The sequence below is a fragment of the Dromaius novaehollandiae genome, chromosome 1 (genome assembly GCF_036370855.1).
Source record: "Dromaius novaehollandiae isolate bDroNov1 chromosome 1, bDroNov1.hap1, whole genome shotgun sequence".
NCBI classification, from domain to species: Eukaryota; Metazoa; Chordata; class Aves; order Casuariiformes; family Dromaiidae; genus Dromaius; species Dromaius novaehollandiae.
The window spans coordinates 47,049,403-47,072,663 of record NC_088098.1 but is presented as its reverse complement, the minus strand read 5'-3'; the positions used below and the strand labels follow the sequence as shown (position 1 = coordinate 47,072,663).

The following is a 23,261-nucleotide window of genomic DNA, read 5'->3' as shown; positions in this document are numbered from 1 at the left end:
TGAACGTGAGGAAAAACTTCTCTACTGTGAGGGTAACAGAGCACTGGAACAGGTTGCCCAGAGAAGTTGTAGTGTCCTTCCTTGGAGATATATAAAAGCCGTCTGGTCACAATCCTTGGAAAAGTGCTCTAAGTGACCCTGCTTGAGCAGGGCGGTTGGACTAGATGATCTCCAGAGGTCCCTTCCAACCTCAACCCTTCTCTGATTCTGTGATTCCTAAACAGGGAAAATTAATTTATTGGCAACTGCCTTTTCCCACTTCTCTGTTTTTCATGGGCCCTTTAGAAAGAGTCCACAGATCCCTGTGGATACCTGAGGGATCTGTGCTGTTACAGTTGAAAAATCCTGGACTAAACAGAACATCCCCAGTTATTTTTCTTGTTATATTTAACTATCCCCCTTGTTCTTCTCTGGCTGCTCTGTAGTAGTCTGCACTTTCTGAGAAGTGTGGTACCCAGTCTGGGTGCATGCTGAAGCATTAACATCTGCAGGTAAAACGGAATGTTTCAGAGTCCAAAATAAAGTTTGTTTTAGGGTCTTTTGTTTATTTGTTTTTGCAAAGGCATGACATGGGCACATATTTGTGACCCGATCTGATCTCCCCATCCTTTCTGGTGAAACTGCTACATATCTACCCATTCCCTGTATTGTATTTGTGCAGCTGCTAATTTCTTCTTAAGTGTACTCTTCCTTTGCTCATACTGAGTATCATCTAATTTTAAATCAAAATAATTTCTCAAATCCTTTTTAATTCTACTTCTGTCCTTCTATGTGTTCACAGCCTCTTCCAGATGCTGTCTACAGATTAAAAAGCATATTCTCTATTTCATTATCCCAAACAAGACCTAAGAGAATATCACACAGTGAACCATTGAGAAACACTTTCTAGGTCGAGTTTTGTGTTGTGAAAGAGTGTAACAAACTATATATTAACTGAAGATACAGAGAATCACCTAATTCTGTCCTACCCATGAAAGCCTTTTATTCTGTTGTGAGAGGAAGAGTGACATAATATGTGCTTGATAAAACCACATTAGTGTTTTTGGTTTTTTTTTTTTTTTTTTTTTTTTTGGCAAGCAAGCTTCTGGGAGCTTGCAAAGAGAGAGCTTATTTACTCTAGTGTTTCCTGTGAACTGATGTTCAATGGACCCAGAAAATTACTGATCAGTCAGCATATTTGTTCCCAGAAAGGTAGGCAAACTTTCTGCTAAATGGAAGTTTCAAAATTCAGCCCACTCTGTATCTTATATGGGATTAACTAGTAATCTGTTTCATTTTGGTTTTCCTAGCAGAAAACCAGTGGTCTGCATTTTTACAGAAACTGAATTTTCCATCCATTATTTTGATGGATGATTCCTGGCAGTTTACTTTCAATAATCAATACTGAATACACTATCCTTTATTTAGTGAAGTGTAGTGGCAGTGAAGAATGTGGTGGTCTGCTTTTCAAGAGCATGAGGAGCCAGAAAGCAGAGTCCTGTCCCTAGATTGCAGGTGTTACTATTGGGAGTTCTACGTACATCAGCCCAAATTCATTCCACATAATTTGAAGCACTTAAATGCTAACTCATTTCTCATTGCACGGAATATAGAGAGTGCTTGGAAGGCAATTTAAATGCCACAGTTGAATAAAGCAAGTTAGGCAGATGAATTTGGGCAACAGCGAGCAAGCAAAAGCACTTTGAAGCCAATGATTTATTGCATGAATTGACTTAACCTCTTAGTAAGAGCATAGAGACCTTACTAAAAGTGGAAAGCTCTGAGAAGAACTCTCTGTGTAATCAGTTTTGGCCAAGAATGGAATGACTGTGACTATCCAGAATGTTAAGACTGAAGAAACAGGCTGATCAGCCAGATAATTTAGGTCCTCATCCAACTTGCACTAAAATTAAAGGTGACCTCATTGGGAGCTGAATTGAGCCTTAATAGATGAAAGTACTCAAAGCACAGGGCCCTCCAGAATAGTTTTCTTGCTGTTCAGAAGTTATGTTTAGTAGAATTCTGCAATCGCTAGGCTTGCTATGCAGCCTTATACTGTCTAGAACAGTTGAAACCAACCTCTGTTTGGGCCTCAAAACTCAAATGCTAATACCACTAATTAACTTCTGGCATGCTAAAATAGCAAGAGTACTAAAATAGGCTTACATTGTGTTTCCCAGCTGATTGTATTGTTTAGTTGTCATTAAACTACCTATTTCTAGCAAAAGTACCTTTGCTATGAGTAAGGGAAGTAATTTCTGGATGCTTGGCCAGAAGTCCAAATGTTAATTTTTGTTAGTGTTTAAATTAAATGACAGCACCATTTTGTTCTTTTCCTCAGTATTCAAAATAAACTGATTACACAAGTGCAATTAAGACAACAAGCTTAATCTCTCCTTTTATTGTGCAAGTTGGCAGTGCCAATATTAGCCTGCTGTCTTCATGATTGTTTATGAATATTTTACGTTGCTTTGCAGTCAGTTAATAAAATTGAAGTTCCTGAACTGAAGAAAAAAGTTTATTTCTTTTTAGAATAATGGTCCAGATGTCCGTAGCATAGAGACAACAGTCGCATTTTGTCAAAGTACATCCTCAATAGAAGACATTTTGCAGAACATGTCTTAAAGGAAACAATGTTTAATCTTGCTGTTGTCTCTGGATTTTATGTATGTGACTGAGTTCTTGATCCAACACTGTTGAAAACAGTGATTATGTATGATGTGGGGTCCTTAGATTCCAGAGCTCAACTATTAATTAAAGCAATGCCTTAAAGAGCTAAAAAGTCCTCTCGTGAACAAAAAAATCCCGAGAAAAAACCAATACTTCCTGATAGAAAAAGTTAGAAGCAACCCATCCCTCCAAGCTGAGATCCATATTACAGTCTCTGCATGTTCTTTCTGCACCAGCATTCAATTAATAAACCTTTTTTTTCTTTTACGCCTAGAAAGATCTCAGCCTTACAGGACTGCTGCATCCCTCGCTCAGTCACAGTTTTTAGCTCTTTTCTCTCTTGTTCCTCTATGTCTGCAGAGGAATAGCACTGCAATTTTTGTTTGACAGCATTAGGGGTCTAGCTCCAAGTGTTACCAGTTTGTGGAGATTTTTACCTTTAAAACTCTAAACAAGTTGGGATCAGCTAGGATGTCTGTCCTCTCACATCATACTGTCACAGCCTGGTGGTGTGGAGCCCTTCAAGGGCCCGTGAGCGGAGCCTGTTCACGTGCTTTGTACGGCCCTCATCATGGTGGGATTTAGAAGAAATAGTCTTTGGTTGCCGGCAGCCTGTGGCTGAGCAAAGAATACACCCTTGTTCCTGTGAGTCTCATTTCGGTTTTGCATCTACTGCTTCCACCGTCACAGTCAGGGCAAAGGCCTGGGACTTTCTTGTCCCTGGAGTTTTCTGCCCATCTTGGTCCCATGTGTGCTTTGGATCTGGCTTCAAGCCCAGGGGGACTCAAAGCAGGGGAATACTCCGGGGCTGGTTAGTGACTAAGGGGAGATGATTGATTTGATGTTTCGGGTTTACTAGCTGTGTGGAAAGAATTATTGCATTTTAGTAGTAAAGGATAGTTTGTTTTTTAAGTTACATTTATTAAGGATTCCTATTGAAAATAGATGGACATAATCTCTGTATGTAGGCACACCAAAGTAGGTCATGATGCTGTCATTGCTGGTCCGCGCATTAGTATTAAGTGACAGTTGTTTTAAGTGTTCAAGTGAGAGTCTGTTCTGCAATGTTCATATGCTTTGAACTGAAGTAGGTAGCATGGTGATATCAAGCTGGAGAGTAAATGCTGCTCTTAAGTCATTATATCACCATGGAGTTAAAATCTGATTAAGACACCTGACAGAAAACAGTGCAGATAACATATTTACAGGAAATTCAGTTTAAAATTATATCTATGAAGGAAAATTTAATTGAGTGGGAAACAGACTGAAAGAGTTCTCTTGGTATGTTTTAGTTGTCACTCAAATTTTCCTCAGCAAGGATTACAGTTTAATGCTGCGTTGTGCCCGGAATGCTAAGTAGCTCCACAAAAAGCAGAGCACATCATTCATGTGGCTCCTGGTTTTACAGAAAGCAGGGAAAGGCACAAATGGCACTAGAGGTGCCATAGAGCAACAAAATCATCTTCCTTTGGAGTGTCCATAATAACAAAGGTGGAGCAGTACAGGATGAAGGAAAGGCCATGTTATATTCAGGTCTCTGGTGACAAACAGAGAGGGAAGGAAGGGAGCAGGGAGGAGATAGCGAGAGGACCACCAACCATCCAGCTGTGCTTTCTGTTGCACTGCGGTACTTGAGCATTTCCCTGAATTTGAACAGCGTTCTTGCTGGAATTTAGTGTAAGCTTAAGAGATGAGCTGGGTGAGGATCTTGGAGTTTTTCTTTGTTCTCAAACTGAAAAAATCTGAGGAGTGTTTTCCAGTTTTAAAATGAGGAACTCAGTATCTAAAGTAAAAGTCTACATATAATTTTATAAAGGTTAGAGCTTTTTCATTTCTAACACAGCATGTGCTTAATGAACTGCTGTGTGCACCTTGTGGATTAAGAATAATTCAGAGGAAATGGAAGAGTCCTGAGGTTTTCTTTGGCTGATACTATACTGATCAGACTACTGGTGAGTACAGTAGTCCTGCTGGCCTTAATAGCTACTCATTCGATTCTTGTCAGTCATTATCAGTTCTTCTTTTTCCTCTTTTTTTTTTCTTTAGAAGAGGTACTCACATTTTTGATCTATTCTTAATGAGATGTCTCCATTTGATTTTCTCACAGAATTGCAGTTTGTGCACATCTGTGAGTAGCAATTCTGAATTTTGCTTTTTATTTTTTCTTGTTCCAGTAAATCAGTTACAGAAGCAACTGTGGAGACATCTGAGTGGAAGATCTAAGTAGCCTGCCAGGCTGCCTTAAGATCAGACATGTAGCAGACTGGACTAGAAAGAACAATACCATCTGGACACAGACCGCACTCTTAAGAGGTTTCTGCATCCCGCAGGGTTATTTACATGGTATTTGTGCAGCACTAAAGCCTGCCAGAAGTCTGAGAGTGTGCTCTCAGATATCGATGTGCTTTGCAGCAGCTGTGGGTGTTCAAACTCCCAGGACTAGCAACGTACAGCTGTACTTTCATTAGCTCCCCATGAATTTCAGCTCTTGCTGAAGTTCAGTTCCTAGAGGGTAGGACTACTGGAAGACAAAATCTCATTTGATTTATTATTTCTGGTTCTCTGGCTATGAATCTGTCCCCAAAACTTTCTGAGTGTCAACAACTGAAATATATTGCTTTATCCAAGTCTAAGTGAGTGTTGGTATTCAGGGACTATTTTTCAGTCAACTGCAAAATTCAGCTATTCTAACAAGAAATGTGTTCTTAAAGCCTGAAGACTAGAAATGCTGTCAGTGACCGTCCTCCAAACTTGTCCCTACCAGACATTAAGACCTCTTACTCTTGTGAAGAATAAGCTTTTGAGATGGTCTCGTTCAGCTGTTTACCAAGTGAAACCTCAGCCCATCCATTAGGTTAGTATGGTAAAGGCATGCTGGTTTCTGTAGTCAGCAGCACGTGGAGAGCCTGCACTCACATTTAGCCACACTTGCTTATTCAGCATGAATAGCCATCATCCATCTATAGCAAGGGTGACTGCTGCTGGGCTTTAGGATGGACTGGAGCAACATTTCAGCTCTGAGCAAAATTGAGATGCCTTATGAAGTCCATTGCTGCGATTAGTGCTTACTATTCGTTATAAATTATCAAACAATATTTTAGCACCTGTATAGCTAGGGGGACCAGTCCTTCAAAAGGTGCCTCTCCAGGTCTGGAGGGAACTATTTGATCTTACCACTGTGAACTGAGGAATGATTGTATTGCATCCTGCCTTTTGGCTACACTTTCTCACTGCCCTCCAACAACTGTTTTGGCTTTTGGGAAATGTAAATGATTGCTTCAGTCCTCTGTTAAGCAGAACCCTTTTCAGCAGCTAATCCGACCTAAATCAAAATGTGACAAAAGTGAAGTTGAAAGAAAAAGGCTTAAAAGCCAGCCTGGGCTGTAATTACCCCGTGAACCTCTCCCTCCTCATTTGAGTGCTCATTATCCCACCTGAGGAAGCTGAAAATCAGACCAAGTGCAGATGTTATCAAATACACTTCTGTAATCTGTATTCAGAGCCCTGTGCCGCCTCCTGACTCCACTCCATTTTTAGCTTGAGAGTAATGTAGTGCTCCCATGATTTATTACACAAAACATTCTGGCAACAGAAAGGATCAAGAGTAGGTGGGTCCCTTATATCTGTTATCTAATTCTTTTTGAATGTTAGAGACTATTAAACAAAAAAAGCCTTTTTTTCCTGTGTGCTCTAGGGTTTCCGTATTGTGTTAAAACAGGAGTGGTATATCTCATAGCTAGCTGACCTTTGCTGAACAGGGCGAGATTCCAACACTGAAAATCAAAAGCGAAACTCCCACTAATTTCAGGAGAGGCAGGATGTTTAATTCTTTTAGGGTGACCACAAAGGAAACTTCTCCCCTCCCTCCTTCCCTGCTGCTGTTTGGAGGGCTGTCTAGACTCCTCACCTCCTGTCGCTCCGCGCTTCTGCTTTTGCGGAAGTGGAGGCTGCTTGTGGGAATGAGGAACTCCCTCAGCACTTGTCCTCCGGGCTCCTCGCGTGGCTGCTTTCACAGCAGCCTCTTCGGAAACCCTCTGCATCACGGTGCAAATAAGCAGAAGGTAGATGAGGAGGAATTCGTACCTACTAAGCCTTTTCACAGGCTCCTGTCCATAAAGGACAGCCCTCACGCTAAATGTGGGTGCACGGGAAGTCCTGGTGACCCAGGGGAAGGAGCTGCAGCCATCAGAAACCTCAGGTACACACTCAATGCAATTCTTCCCCAAGAGAAAGGCACCACGTGTTGGATCATGCGACAGGCTGCTTGCAGAGCATGTGAAAGGGGAACAGCTGCAGCACTGGCCCACATCTGTGGTCATCTAGCAGGACTATGGGTGAGGAGGGAAATCCGCAATAGCCTCAGCTAGAGAACAGGGCTGCAGCGTCTCTCCAGCTGCATGTCCCCTGTCATGAGGCTCTGCCGTGCAAGGAGACCATATATGAAGCCAATGAGCTGTGCAAAGCACGCGGGCGCCCAGCGTGGGAGGAGGGCTATCCATGCATGGCAATTCCCACCCATAAGAACGCACGCCTGGCTGAAAAAATGTGTAAGGTAGGAGCCAGCATGTGTCTTAGTGTAGCGGGTAGCAATTGCTGTGTCTCCAGGATAGGGTCAGTGCAAAGAGCAGCACTGAAACAGTTGCAATTGGAGGTAGCAACGATGGCTAAATATGCAGGGAGACTAGTATGTGTCTCACTGACCTGTTGCAACCAACAGCTCTGTCCAACTCTCCCAGCCAAGAAGCGTCTCTTTGCCTCATGTGTGAACACCAGTTACTGGACTCATCTGCCTGATGGCATATGGAGAATGGCAAGGTGTGAGGGCTATTCATAGTGCCTCATGGATATAACTAATGCAGAAAGCAGGTTTGAACTGGCCATGAATAAAAGTTGTAAAATATTTTGGAAAAAAGTAACGTTATTAAAAAAAAAGACAAGCTGATGGTTGTACCCCTTCAGAGAAGCTTGCTTTGCAATGCTGAAGCTGTGAAGATTGCTGTACTCTTTTGTTTGATCAAGAAGTGCATTAGTTAAATTAGAAATAAAAGCAAAAGAATAAACCAAATGATAGCCTCAGAAGGCGGGACATGGCCCGCCTTTCCCTGTGAAACCTTCGGGTATCTATGATCTGTAACCACTCATATTGGTTGAACTTTTCTTAAAGTAAGTGACTGTGTGCGATTGTGTAGGGAGGAGGAGCAAAGGGTATTTCTTTCCATCATGGGCCTTAGGAATCTTGCAATTAAAATTCAAACCAGTTTACATATTTTTATAGACTTTTATTGAAGTTTATAAAGGAAAAACACAACTGGAAAAAGAGTAAACCCAGCACATCCTTGCAGCATCTTCTTCTGGTGTATTCCTACTGGGGACTCCAGCCTCTTCACTGAAATTCAGCTATCAAAATTCAAACTGGACAGGCTGCCCCGCATCTCTGCTCTGGAAAGCAGCCTCCAGGGCCACCGCAGGCACAACGTGCCCTTCCTGCATAGCGCTGTCATTCCCGCGAGCACAGTTAGCAGGCTAAGCACCGGCTGCCCAGCCCCAGTTTGGCGCTGGGGAGGCCGTGCTCCAGCACCACCTGTGTGTATAAAAGAGCCTGATTTTGAGGGAGGCGTCTAGGCTATCTTTAGGAGGCAGACCGCTGCTGGGTTTCACTTCTAGAAACTGAAACAGCCCTCTTGTCTGACTCTAGTGCACTTCAGGTTTGTACTGCTCAGGTCTCTTGTTTCTCTCCAGGGAATTGCTCCTACAAACCTTGCGTCCAGGCAGAAACCATCTGCCTCTCTGAGCTAACAGTGCCTTAATTTAACCCTTCTCACCTTGTTGGAAGAGCTCTGTCCTTCTGGACTGCCTAGGAAACACCATTGGCTTGCTAAAGAGAACTTCCCCATATGCAGCTATGGCTTTTATCTGCCTTTCTAACTAGGACTAGGTGGTCTCCTCTGGTTGTGGGAATAAAGATGTTCTCCAGATTCACAAATAGTCTTCTGCCTTCTTAGAGAAGCCAAATGCCTTATTCCTTGCTGCTGAAACACTAAGCTGTACTGTGTATGTGCTAAACAAATAGTCATCAGTCTGCAGAGGTGACTGTAAGATAGGAAGGATTGTGTTTTGTATCCTCACTGTCAGGAATTTGGCAGTAATAACTACCACTGATTAATTACATGACATGAGCTGTGTGTGATAACGCCAGTATTTACTGGAATTGTTGTTTTATTTTTGAAGTTCATGCAAGATCAAAAAATGGGTCAATCAGCATTTCTTTCATCCTTGTTTGCAACACTTCTTGGTAAATGCAGTAGTTTGGCTTCATGCACCTCACAATTTTCCTTCCATTTTGAAAAGAAGAACAAGATTTGCATTCACAATATTCTAAATATATTTGTCATGTCCCTCACTCATCTCTTGTTTTGCAAGGGCTACTTTTGAGCATAACTCAAGTTAGCAGTTGACTCAGCTTATGAATCTATTATCATATGTTCTTGAAAAATTGGACCTGGAGACCCGTTTCACTGGCACTGATTTGAATGCCTGTGTACAGAACACAATGTTATAAATGAGCTACAAAATGGGAACTAGCCTGTTTTATCTGGTATTAATTTTCAAAGCTGGTTAAAATCACTGAATGTGTCCATACCAACAAAGAAAGCTTCCATACACTATGCGGCACATAAATAGGTATCCAGAGCTATTGTTCAAGTTAAAAAAATACTTTTTTAGACCATAGCAATATTTAAGATGTTGAGGAATTCCTTCCTTTTAATGCAATATGATTTTCCTTTCTGATACCTGCTATAATAGTGAAGATACTCCACCCTGTATTCAGTTATGTATTTTTACTGCATTGACTGTAAGAGAAGACAAAATGAAATTTCTTACCTCTGAATCAGAACTTCTGTGCGAGTAAAAGGGGGCTGTTAAACCCCTGGTGAGAAATTACCTGACTTGTGCTTGGATTTTGAACTTCTTAAAAGCAATGCATTGTCATTGTGTAACCATTGCAAATATCAGCGAGCCATTGCTCTTGGCTTCCTTTGACCTAACATGCTTTCTATTGGGAAGATGGAGACTGTAGCATCTACATCCATTTCAGTTTAGTTTTTGTCAATCGCTGTATCCGAAAGGCAGCTGCTCCCTTCTGTTGCTTTGAAACTTTGCTCTTAAAACTATGCCTCACGTGAGATCATTCCTGGTACTAGAGGTATGCTGGATTATTCTCTAGCCTACTTCTCAAGGCTGAGATTGACATAATGATTTAGTCCACAAGTAGCAACATATTGGGAGAGTTTCATCTTTTCCTCCAGTTTATGCATCTTGGTGAATCTATGGTGAATAGTGAATTACATTTAAGAGGGTAAGAGGTTATGACTCAAAGCATGAGATGTCTTCCTAAGAGGGACAGGACTTGATTCTTATTTCCTCTGTCGCATCTCCAGGCTGTCCTGGTGGGATAAAAAAGCCTTCCATGGATGTAGACCAGCACTGGAGTGAATTATAATCAGGCCTGGGATTTATTTGAATTACAAATTCCTGAGGTCAGTGTTCACTCGTGAGTCTTGGAAGAAGTTGTCTCTTTACCGCGGGGATTCTTGGGTGATTTCTATGCCCCATGTGATGCAGGGGGTCAGATTAGTTGCATGTAGTGGTCTCTGCTGGCCTAAAATATCTATACTTCTATGAACTGGGAAACAGCAAAGTGGTGCAGTTGTGTGTAAGAAAAGCTGATAGACAGTATCAGCCCTGTGTTTGATTCAAACCCTTATTTTGCCCCCTGTCGTGTTAATTAGGTGCTATTTTGAGTGCAACAAGGGATATGATGTTAATCAGACCTTTGTTTTGCTGTTAGTCCTTTAAACAGTTAATTGTGTTGCAGGATTTGGTGTCAAGCTATCTCCATTATTAATGGTTATCACCATTAAGATATTTTTAGCCTTGTAAGAAAAAACACAGGAAAAAGAAAGGAATCCACTAACAGATAACATAAAGACTTAAATATGGCTTTTACTTCAGCAATTTTTCTTACTCCCTACCCTTTTGGCTGTCTAGAGTGTTTGTAGGGAAAAGCCCTTGTGTTACTGTTGCCTAGCTGGCATTACCTGTCTTTCTGAGACAGAAAAAGAATCACTTTAGATGATCTTGGATTACTGTCAAAGTCTGATCGTCTCTTCCGTTAAGACAAAACACAGGGGCAGATAAGGAAGATGACTAAAATGATGAAGCTTCTACCTCTGACACCCGCTTGCACTTGCAGTACTCTGCTGGAAAATATTTAGCACAGCACAAAATGTCAGTCACTTGGACTTTGCGAATTTTCCCTGGTACTGAGCTGTAGAAAACACTGCTTTCTTCTTGCTTTCTGGTTACAGGCTTCAGACAGTGCTGCATGTGGTCAAGATGATTTGCCCAGCTTATTCAGGTACTTACTCAACAGGAGGCAGAGAAGGAGAAGTTTGTAAGAGAAGAAATACAGTCGACACATACTTTCTGGAGGGGTTGGGTTTAGCTTTGTTGATAATCATAGAGATTTTGTTACATTTCATGTCACTGGTTAAATTTTATCTGGGCAATTCTGATTAGTGGGAAGAATAGAAACAAAATTTGGTCAGTTCTGATCCTTCCAGATACCCATCCTTCAGATGCTTTGACCCTTTTGGTGTCTTCTAGATAAACAATTTCTAGAAAGTAGTGGTAACCATATAGACTTAAAATTTACCAATCTAAGCACTTTCCTGACATCTGCCATATTTCATTCTAAATGTCTCATTTCTAGTTTCTTCTTCTTCTTTTTTTTCTATGGTAGCCTATCAAGGTACTCAAAACCTTGAAAGACTTTGATTGTGATTTGTTTGCTATTTTTTCTCACTCTTTTAACTATTGCTTTTATAGCTCTACAGTGGCCTGAGTTGGATTTTCATTACCTTGGACAACAGGCCTCTGCCATGCATGCTCACTTTTGTGCACAGCTAAGCTGAAACTTGTTCATGTTTACTTGAAATGGAAAATAATAAAATACACAATCTGAGAAAAATTTGTCAGACTTTTTTCTTCAAATTTGGGATATTGCAATGTCATTGAATTATTTCACCCATGTTTGACAGGACACTGTTAAAGTGATATTTGGTTACTTTCTTTTTTGTATAGTTTCTGAATCAGATTCCAGTCCATGTTAATTTTGCCTATACAGACTGATAGATTTTGATGTCTTCAAGCAGGAATTATTGAATGTTGTAGTTTTGCCATGGGGAAAAAAAAAACACACACAATGACAATTATCCGTCTGCGACTAACACATTAATTGATATTGCTGAGCCTCTATAGCAACATGTCCAAAAATCATCAGAATGAAAAGGTGAATAGCTTTCCAGCACCTGGCCTGTAGGAATCTGCCAGGCTTTATGGCAAAATATATTAACAGTTGTAACCAACTTGCAAAATCTGCAGGCAAAATCTAGCATTAGCTTTTTATTGTTTAAACAAACCAAAAACCCCAAGTCCCTAATCCCAAATTTATGGCCTCATTTGAAACTCAGTGGCATTGTGCTTTTCTAGAGACTTCAGCAGGCTTTGGATTGCACTGATATTTTAAAAGGTAAGTATTTATCTTCAGGGGACACAACGTTAAGAGACAAAATAATAAAATAATAGAAACAGTAAATTAAGAGATAGAGAAAAGCAATTGAATTGTATTCTTCATCACTATGAATTCAAGACATTTTCATATGGTGTGTATGTGGTCCTTTTCACATCTAGTTGTAAATCACTTAAGCAAGGAAGCTTCTATCAGTTGCCTTAGGAAAATGTTTTGCAGTTTAATAGAGCTGTCCTCCCCAAAGCTCAGCTTCAATTTTCCCTTGCTTGGCAGAAACCGTTACTCTTAGTTACAGCCTTTGATACAGCCTGCACAAGAGCTCACTTGGAAAACTGGAGCTGACCTCTGTGGACACGGGGCTTTTGCCCATCAGCACAGTTAGTTTCTACGTAATTATCATCTTCCCTTTCTGAGGCCAGCACTGATCAAGGGCTCTCTTTGCCTTTTAAAAAAGGGCAGTTGCTTTGGATGTGAGTCCTGCTTTGCCAGCAGTACCTGTGAGAGGCAGAGGCCTCGGCACCAGCTCTGACGCTCGCCATCTGCACTGTCGGCTGCGGCCGGGATGGGGAAGGAGGCCGGCACTCCCGCACTCACTGATCCACATTGCTCCTCGCGGGAGGAACAACTGACGCTGTTACAATTGCTAATTTTAACACGAATATTGGTTCTGTTTGCGTTTTTGAAAGAGCGTCAGTAGGCAGTTCGGGCAGCAGGCCACAGCTCTGCGAACAACGCTTGCAGTACGTGTTCAGCTCGATGTCTGTGCTGTGCCAGGCACAGTGGGGTCTCGCCCTCGACGGAAAGTGCCCCTGTGCTGTAACGAGTAAGTAATAAGATCCAGCAGCAATTCTTTCATTACTTGCCCAGTCAGTCCCTTTACTAGGGGATTTCCTAATTTGACAAACATGTTGCTCAACTTTGCATTTCATTAAAGAGACTGTGCCAGGCTTTTCTGCACCTTTTTACTGTGATGGGGATTGAAGTCACTTATAACAATGCAAGCAAAAAAAATGAAATAAAAAACTAGGCAAATAACTAGGAATTCAGCCCATAACTGTTTGTTTTAGGGTTCTTCCAACTGCTCCAGGCAAATGAAATAGATAATTAGGGGTTTCCCATGCCGGTTACACTCTGTGTCCCTACAGGAGGTGACAGGAGAGGCTGGTAGGAGAGGGAGGGTGGCACGGCTATCGCCACCGCACACCTGTGACTTGCCAGCCCTGCAGCCTGTCTGGCTTGCCACGGCCACAAACAGCAGGTTCGTTACCAGAGAGGCCTTCAGGTGGCTTTCAGGAGGCACCAGGCACTTACCTGGAGCCCAAGGCCAGGTTGGAGATGTGTGTTAAGAAGATGAGCCATCGGCATTACTGCTCATGGAAGAAGCGTTAGTGGAGTGGCAGCAGCAAAAGGGAGATTGCAATGCTGTCAGCCTCCACGCAGTTTGCATGAGTTAGCAGGGAAAGCTTTAGACGAGTGAATTACATGCCCCAGGACTTTGATAATGCAAACCCATCCAAACAGCTGAAGAGATAGTAGTTCAAGCCGACAGAGCTCATAAGACATGAAGTGCCCATTGAGGTCCATTTCATGGAGTGATACCTGCAACTTGTGGTTTTTCCCTGTTGTCTGAGGTTCTTAATGTATTGTAAAAAGCTAGACGGTTTTAGGGCTAAAGCAGGGGTCTGATACTAACCAGAAAATGGAAATTCTCTTCCTAATTCTTCCACAGACTTTTGGTGATGCCTTGGACAAATTGCTTCGATCCCAGTTTCCAAAGAATCATGCAGATACTAATTTCTCACCACAACATTTTCTCCCGCAAATGTTTTTTCAGGGAATAGGGAACATTTCTGCACTTTCCTGTTAAAAAATGTTTGCTTAACCTCTAAAAAATTATTAGTGTGGACACTTGATCCTCACTCATGTCGTGTCATTCAGGTGAAAGCTCTATCAGCCCTGTAATATCTTTTAAAGATCTGAATTCTCAACCTGAATAAAAGAGACAGGAATTCTGGCTGGGATAGAGCTTGTAGATAGAGATTGCTGTATTAATTTCTAGTTGCACAGATGATTTTGAACAGCTTATAAATTGTTTCCTTGCTTTATTAATAAATCCTCCTTTGACAGAGGAATGCCATGTCTCTCCATGATGTTTTTGTATTCACTTTCTATCTTCCATCTTAGCCACAGATTGGTATCTCTTTACATTTATTTACTGAATTGAGTGATTGTTGATTTTATGGGTTAGTCTTTGCTGTTGCTGTAAGCTGACTCTCCTCCAATAAACTGAGTAGCATGCAATTTTTCAAACTGCAAGATATGAAATGGAATGAAATGAGAGGAGATTGTGCCATATGGTGTTCACTTGCCATAAATCACCTTTCTTTCTCTGCCAGATGTGACTCTGCTCATGTGTCTAGAAAATGATTTCTGCAGACAGTTCAATATATTATGTGTGGACAGGATATGGCCAAAGCCCTGTCCCCATTTGCAGAAAGGTCACACTCTTTTTTCCAACAGTTTCCAGCACAAAAGAGAAAATCATGTTATTCATTTTCTTCCTGTCATTTCAGTAACTTCACTGTTACATTGATGGGCTAATTTCAGCCCTAACACATAGCAGGGACGTCACCTATATTAGGATATGAACACACAACCTGAAGCGACTGAATTTTTTTCTCTTGATTCATCCCTGTCTGTCAGCTGAGTTGCAGTAACTGCTTTTGTGTGTGCTCTGGGCCCAGCCCCTGTGCAAAGTAAAATCCTTTGGCTTAAGCCACTGGCTCTCTGACAGTGATTTGAGGTAACCTGCTTTCCTTAGCAGTTGGGGTGTACTGGGAGCAAGCACACAGTCCGTTATGATAGCATGGCTGATGCTCAAGAACTTATTAAATTGTAGGTCAATCCCTTTCCATCCCATGTCCATTCCCTAAAATTTCCAGAGACATTTTAAAGAACAGTTACATTACCTGCTGTAAAGGTAAGTAAGGTGCCATGTTGCCCGCATTGCAAGATTTGCTCATTTTTACCCCTAAGGATATAATTTCCCTAGTCAAGCCTGCAGTCTGGGTTAATCTGGATAGCGGAGATGGATTTGCTTGCAGGTGTGCGCCAGGGGCGATGGGGAGCGCAGACCCTGAACCACAGCAGGCTGGGTCGCCGGGGGGCCTCTGCCCCATCCGCCTCTGAAATGTGAGTGCTTCGAGTTATGCCCACGGCTTAAGTGCAAAAGCCAAGTCTGCTGCCATCTCCTGCAGCTCCAAGAGGGTTTCAAATTCTTAGAAGATATTGAGGGCATTATAAAAATAGTGGGGGTGAGTTTGACCTGTGGATATTCTGCTTTGTGCTCACTTGTGCCAGAGAGCAGCCTTAAGCTTGGCTTTGTAAGCTGTCTGAGCGATCCCTTGCCGTGAAAATGCCCCTGAGCGGCACAAGTCTTGCATTATGGCACTGATGCATCCGCCTTACGGCCCTGCTGCTGGAAACGGCCTGGTGGCATGCCTGGGTCAACCTGATGGCAGCGGGTACAGCCAGGGCGTAATTACTGCTGTAATTTATGCTGGGAACTGCATGAGCCCTGAGGATCAGGGGAGCTGAAAGGCAAGCGAGACTCCTCTCACGTTCCCACCTTCCATCCATGTTAAGCAGAGTTCTTCTCAACTAACTGGTTTTCTTGTGTTCAGATGCTGTCAGTGCTATTTCACAGACCACACTGGAAAACAAACCATGCTGAGAGGTAAAACAAAGATAATTGCTAGGATCAAGCAGATCCAAAATTTCTTTGGACAAAAACCCATTTTACCATAGGCAACAGAACTCTCCCTTGAACTCGGTTTGAGCCAGGATTTCGCAGCTGAAGTCCATTTCATTTCAGAGAGTTTGCAAACTTAAGTGGAGCAGTTTGGGCAGAATTTTTTAGCCTTCGGTGATGTGAACATGCCAAGTAGTGTGATGAAGTAAATCCGGACAAAGCTTTTACTTTGCAAAACTCTGCAATGAAATCTTTATGGATTATGTTACAGGTCCTGGAGGACAGGGAATAACACAGTGCCAGGTTGTTTTGTGCTCAGTACAAAACAGTGCTACTGCTCTGCAAGAAGTTTTGAGCTTTCACTGTATTTTATGAATATATTTCTATTCCCAAATTAACTGAAATATCCATTTTCGAATGTTAGTAAATCAGTCATCTTAACAGAAGGGGGAGAATTCAGATGAGGTCAATGAATGTCATTTTGGCTTTGACATCTTTTTTGTTTTCCTAAACTCGTAGTACAAGCTAACTCAAAGTTTGAAATGTAGAGTTGTTTCAGATACGTGTAAATGTCAAAACTGGATAGGTTGAACACTGACAATGTTTTTCTTCAATTTTTTTTTCTTGAACAATTTATTTTAAGACATGACAATTTGTCAAGAAGAAAAATCCTTAAGAAATTCTGAAGTAGGTTTCCAGTAAATGACATCCCCCTTTTTATCATCCCCCTTAGAATGAAATACACACCAGTCAAAAGGATAGTATGTTAAGTTTTCTAGTGGTTTTTTCTATATAGTCCTTATCATAGCTTAATACTGACTGCTTCAGAAGCAATGAATTCTGCCTCATATTTAAGGACAGAACATATTTAAAGGGCAGGAAATCAAATTTTGCGGAAGGATGAACCTAAGTTTACAAAGATAGTTCATTTCCCATCTAGAAACAATTTTCCAGATTCCGATCTCGTCATGTCCAGTTCGCTCTTCTTTAATGAAGTAGCCCTTCCCAGGCAGATGGAGGGGAGCTTTACTCCATTTGGAGTGAACACTTCCACAAAACATTCAATGCCAACAATAATGATGTAGCAGTTTGATTTCAATCGTGTTTATTAAATGCAGATGCTGTGTTGTGCACTGCCCAAGAGACAAATTCACAGCTGTCTTGACATGTGAGTGACTTTTGCCTACCAGAATTACCACAGTAAACGCATGCAAATTAAGTTACACAGGTACTTGAAGGCTTGCAGGACATTGCTCAGAAAGACAAAGGCTCTGGCCTCATTTGCAAGCTGCAAATATCTTTGTAACCAAAACAGTCTTTATTTAAAGAGTGACATTCACTGGTAAATTTGGGTTTTGTTTTCAATGTATGCCTTCATGCTCAATGATGGGACAAAAGTTTTCCATGAGCAGAATTCAAATGTCTTGTTTTAACTCATGTTGTGGAAGAAAACACATTAAATAGGATACAAAAAGGATCAGGCATTTTTCCAATTTTAGTGGGCCTAGGGTAAAATTAGAATTTATTAATTATTTATCTAGTTTTTAATATTTATGAATAACTCTAATTGTAATCAGTTTCTTTTTTATTTTGGAGAATGCCATATAGTTAGATGCTGAGGAAGTGGTATTTCAGGGCAAATAGCAAAATCGCTAATGTCAAGTATTAAAAAAATTCCTGGGTTAGCCCCCTCTTTCCTAAAACATGACACTGACCCCCAAAAATGTCTTTCTTCATTCATCTTATGATTTCTGAGCCTTCAGATGTACTGAGATGACATTTCACGTTTTCTCTAGGAAAGCTAAAAACTTTGAAGAGTTGTAGTGGGGTTTTTTTCATACTGGCAGCAGCAGTGTTGATATGATGACACTGATCAAGGAACTGAGTCCTTTAGCATCAGATACAGTGGCATTCATCATAAAAATTGTGAGAGTTGGCAACAGTGGAAGGCTTAAATTCCCGTGGCAGTAACTTTGCTATCCTCTAAGTGTTTGAGCAGAGGTGATAATGCCAAATATCTGACTCAGGCTGAAAGCAGAAGCTTCCCTGTATCAGGACGTGGTTTCCTGCTTCCATCTTACCCCAGCCTTTGATTTTCCTCCTCCTCATAGCTCCTCTGAGTGTGCCAACGTTTCTTTTGTGTTTCAGGGCTGCCCTCTTTCCCTAGTGTCCTGGGAAATATTTTGTTGTTGTTGTTCTCTTCTGTCTTTGATTGTCCTTTTCAGTCCCGCTGCTTGCTTCCAGTCTCTCTGCCCATCCATGGTATTCCCAGCTCTCTCCCCACTCTTCCCCTGTGCACAGAGTGCTCGCGGGCACTTGCAGACCTCTCCTGTGTGCATCCCGTGTCTGTACCATGGGTCTGCAGATGGCGATGCAGCTTTGTTGCAATCACGGGGGTTATGGTTGACCTGCACTCGCTGAAGCTATTTTCAGTGGGAGACGCACAGAGCGAAAGAGCTGGCATCAGCACATGAAAAGCAGAATTAGGTAGTGGTTAATCAGCAGCCTCGGGGGGGCTGATTCCAGATGTGGGCAGGTGAAGGTAGGGAAGGAGGTGTACTGTGAGCTACTTGTTGTGCATTCGTTTTAGCCTGCCTAATGCTGTAAATGAAGGTCTAGCATTGCAGAGCCCACTGTTGAACCCTGGAGATTACTGAGTAGGGATATTTGTAGGTACTTTGGTAGTGGTGTTCATATCAAAAGCTATTAAAAATAATGAGACGCTGCAGCTTTAGTAATGATTTAAGAGGTTCTCCTTGCATCTCAGTATGAGGCTGATCTGTTGCAGCCATCTTCATGATAGCATCCCACAGTGTTTTGTCTTTATGAGCACGTCTTGTTCTGGCTTGTTTCAGAAATCTGCTCTTAGCTCTTAGGTCTGCAATTGTTGGCCTGTAATTAGTACCAATATTACAGTGCTATTACTGCATTGGTCTGAACTGCTGGCTATTTTTGGGTATGACGTTGTTCAGTTTTACGTTGCATAGCTTATTTCTCTCTTCATGAATCAGCAGGCCTCTGAGTATAAACTAAGTGTGGTTTTTAGAAAAAGCAGTGCAGATTTACATAGATACCTGTTAGCCCATATCTGAGCAAGCATATCTTTAGATGGGGACTGTGGTCCAGTCCCAGTCTGAGGGGGACTGTGGTCAGTTCTGGCGGCTTGAAATACGAAGTGTCCGCCTTCCCCTTGGGCCAGATGGTTGAGTGGACTTGCACTTAGTCTGCACAGAGATCAGATGCTCAACTTGTACACAGGTCATGCAAGTAACATTTACCATAACTGAAACTCTGGACTGTTTGCCAAGAAGCCAAATATTATGAACGTTTTATTGAGGAATAAAACATTCCAGATTTATGCCTTATGGACTACTAACAGGAAGCCCGATTTCATGAAACTTTGTATGCCTAAGATTCAGGTAAAAACTAGGACAGGTACTGTGAAACCTATAGCTAATGTCTGAGCTTTCTTAACTTACTTCTTTGTGAATGGTGAAATATGTTAGCCCTCTAGTGGTTGTAGTACCTCTGAGTTCCAGTTGGTATTAATCAAAGATTGTGTATCCTTTGTAAATAACTGGCAGCTTCATATTTCAAAGATCTTCTTTGAATGCCCTTAGGTTTTAGTCACAGTTAAAACTGTATCTCTTTTTCTTTCCCAGCACTGTCATTAAAGTGTAATTGCTTTCTGTCACACTTCTAAAACAAGACCATGCTTGCTAAATGTAAAAACCTATTGAGCCTGGTTGAGAAAAGAAGCGACGCAGCCATTGAAGAGACAGTCCATTCTGCCAGAGAAACTTTTAAGACTGGTCCTTTAATACTCCTGGAGAGCAAGGCCAGTCTACTTAAAGGCTCAGACTGTGTGAGAGGTAAGTATAGCTAAATTAGAAACAGGCGGTTTCCATCTGTGATTTCAGAATCCTAGAAAATATTTACGTTAAAAAAGGAAGGCATCAGAGCACAGAATTAGAAAAACGGGAATTAGGAGTCTGCCTCCAACACTGATGGTCGCTTCCCATGCCATAGTGAGCAAGTCATCAAAAAACCCCATAGAAATGAGCTCAGGAAGTAAAATGGGATTCCACCTAAAAAAGCAAGAACTAGGCAGAAATTTTCATAGAAAGAAACTTGAAAGAATTAATTTTGAAAAAAATCTCAGGAATGAGAACATGCAGTTAATCAGGTATGACATTGCAATTAATATGAATTATTCTTTATAATTTAATAGCATCCAGAGATATCAACAATAAATCAGCATTTAATTTTTCCTACAGCATCTGTCATTGTGTTACCTAAGCTCTCTGACTAATTATTGCTTAAATCTCAGGAGTGTTATGAAGCTTAATTCATTAATGTGTTTAAAGAGTTTTGATGTGCTCTGATAAAAGGTAGCATCAATATAAAATTTATGAATTATGTAGAATTCATTAATTCACAAGATTTAGCAATTAAATTTAATATCAGTTTGGGGTTTTTTGGTTGATGACTCTCTACCATGCATTCCCATTTACACATATGAAGATATACACATTTAGAGTTTCAGATTTCAATAATCTGTGCACTGCTCTAGTCTTTTACATTATGTGTCAGCAGGAAGTTTAGTGATATTTATAAAAACTGTATTTTATATAGTGATATTTTAAGCCTCACTTACATTTCAAGTGAGGAAGATGCATCTTGAGATGGGTCTGACCAGAACTGAAATGGCTGTGTATCACGAACAGTTAATACGTAGCAAGCCATGGCTCCAAACCCATCACTCCACCGTCTAGAGGACTGCCAGCAGCACTTGGCAGAAGACACAAGTTCGCTTTGTGGATGGAGACAGGATGTATTAGCCCTGTTGTAGGCAGGTATCAGCACTCTGGATCCAGCCATCAGAAGAGAGAAGACCTTATGACTGCAGTGACTGCCTGTTATGAGGGTCAATCAAAAAAATAGAGGGGTTACAAGTGATCAGAACATTCTTGAGTACCTCCAGCTACAGTGATCACTGCCACGTTTCTCTGAGTGTGCACATGAGCCTTCTGTGAAAGTAAATATAAGAAATTAATAGCACAAATAAAACTATCCTGTAGACACTCATGTAAATCCATGAAATGCTAATGTGGTTGTTCACCGGAATGAAAAGCTGCTTGACTTAAATAAGAGACTGCTGCTAACAGAACAGAAATGTTTATCAAACCAGTTGTTCTCTTTCTGCTGATTGAGCAGTCTGCCCTTAACAGGAAAGCAGAAGAGAAACCCTTCTAAAAGATTTGGTTACTAACTAACTAAATCGAAATGTAGGGTTTTTTTCTATCTTCTAAAGATATCTCGTATCTTTGGGGACATAAATATAACTTCATTAACCTTACCAGGAAATGCTACTAAAGATCATCAGGTCTTTTAACTTTTCATTTCTAAATACATACATGTGCTATCTCTAGGCCATGAACAGCTTTCTCGGTGATTAGATATATCTCCTCGTTGTTCTGCTCCGTGTATGACCTGCTTATTTTATGTGAGCTGAGATTAGCAGATTCTTTCTAAATTTAAGAAAGTCACGTACCCCAGCTGGGCATTAGGGAATTCCCATACCTCGTGCTACCTCATCCCAATTTGAATTTTGGCTAGTTAGGCCCTTCGGTTAATGCCTCTCTTTTCCACCCCCTCCTTCCATGTGAGTTTTGGGAGGGCAGGAGGACTGAGGAGTCTTCACAGGGACCATGTGTGCATCCCGTCCTTCCTCCCACTGCCCAGTGTCCTCTGCTGCAAGTCCTGGGTTTCTGTAGTTGCTGGGTTTCATTCATAGGAGGCTGCCACATATTTGACTCACCCCATCGCTCTTTTTTCTGCTTTCCCCTACCCCAGAAGGTGCACAGGGCAAACACCACTGCTGCCCCATTCTTGCTATGGCTCTGCCTTGGGAAGTTGGAACAATACTATGCCAGAACTTGTGTTTTGAGTGCTTGCCTTTCCTGGCCATTGGAAAACCACAGGAAGGTGCTATATCTGGGAAGAACGAGAGTTTCAGAGCATCCAGGAAAAGGGAAGGCTGCCGACTTCTGTGGGATTGCCCAGGCTCCCCAACTGAGTACTGGGCACTGATGATTCAGCCTACCTCTGTTCTGCGACAAAATACAGCTTGGGGACTAAGATGATGCAGGGAGACACCTCCAGGTGCTTCTAATTTCCTTGATAATGAGCCCATCTGTCTGGCTGCCAGGTTGTGATACAGTTGTATTGGTAGTTACACTTAGTCATACTCTCTTTTCTTAATGATGCACAGAGATCACTTATCCATATGGTGTTTCCAGTGTGTATGCACCTTTTGTGCAGCCCCTCCTGGGGGGTTATTGACATACCCGTGGAGGGTGAGAAATGAAAGGCACTCTAGCGAGGGGCCTCGCTACTAAGCTGTGAAGAGATCCTAAGAAGAGAACTGGGAAATTGTTTCCCCTCCCTTACAGTGTTGTATGACATGTGTGTGTGCGAGTCCTCTCTAAATGGGTTTTAATTTCTTTTTGATTTCTTCATTAAAAGGCATGTCACATGTAGCTGCTTCCTATTCCTTATGGTTAATAAGGAACGAGCAAGCAAGCTGAGCTGAGCAAGTTTATCAGTGTTATGTCGAGACTGGGAAATAGAGGAGAGTGAGCAGGCTCATTCTCAGTGCAGATAAAACAGGCTTGGGAAAAACACCCTAAACACACCTACCCACTTTACCCCGAAGCCAGTTTTTGCCCCCACGTGACACTGATGGCCTCAGTTAAACTCCCAGATATGGCAAGGAATCAGCATCTGCCCATATATGGTGCTTGTTTTATTTGTATTCATTTGTGACCATTCATTATTACTTCCATATTAGAGGTGACTGCAATGAATTAAATTAAGAGCTGCTTCTTTAAATCCATTCAAGGACCAAGCAATGCTGCACAACACTATTAAACAGAGCATCTTGCTTCAGCTTCAACCATATTACACTGATGTTCTGCCTTCTTACTGAATGCCCTTGCCTTTTCACCTGGTAGTAAAAATACTGGCGCTGACCCTAGGTGGACTGGGTTCTGCATGGTGACAGATAAATCCTATCTCAAGCCATATTGCAATGGCTGGGAAAATGAAAGTGCCCAAGCTCTCTTGATTCATTTTTCAAGAGAGCCAGGCGGCCGCCCGTGCTGGCAGGTTCTGCTGGCAGCAGCCGGAGCAGAAGGTCATTCGGGGGACGATATATGGTATTTATCAGGGAGACTGCTTGTCATCCTTGCAGAGCCTTACATCCTC

General features: G+C 41.7%; 1 protein-coding gene and 1 long non-coding RNA gene across 2 annotated transcripts in view; both read left to right on the top strand.

Annotated features, from left to right (window-relative positions):
* TMCC3 (transmembrane and coiled-coil domain family 3) overlaps positions 1-23,261 on the top strand; it is a 152,816-nt gene that overhangs the window by 43,033 nt on the left and 86,522 nt on the right. The gene's annotated exons all lie outside the window — the stretch shown is intronic.
* On the top strand, positions 9,375-11,667 carry LOC112997287 (uncharacterized). Its single transcript, XR_010389459.1, has 3 exons — positions 9,375-10,187; positions 11,019-11,068; positions 11,539-11,667. It is a non-coding gene; the product is annotated as an uncharacterized LOC112997287 (long non-coding RNA).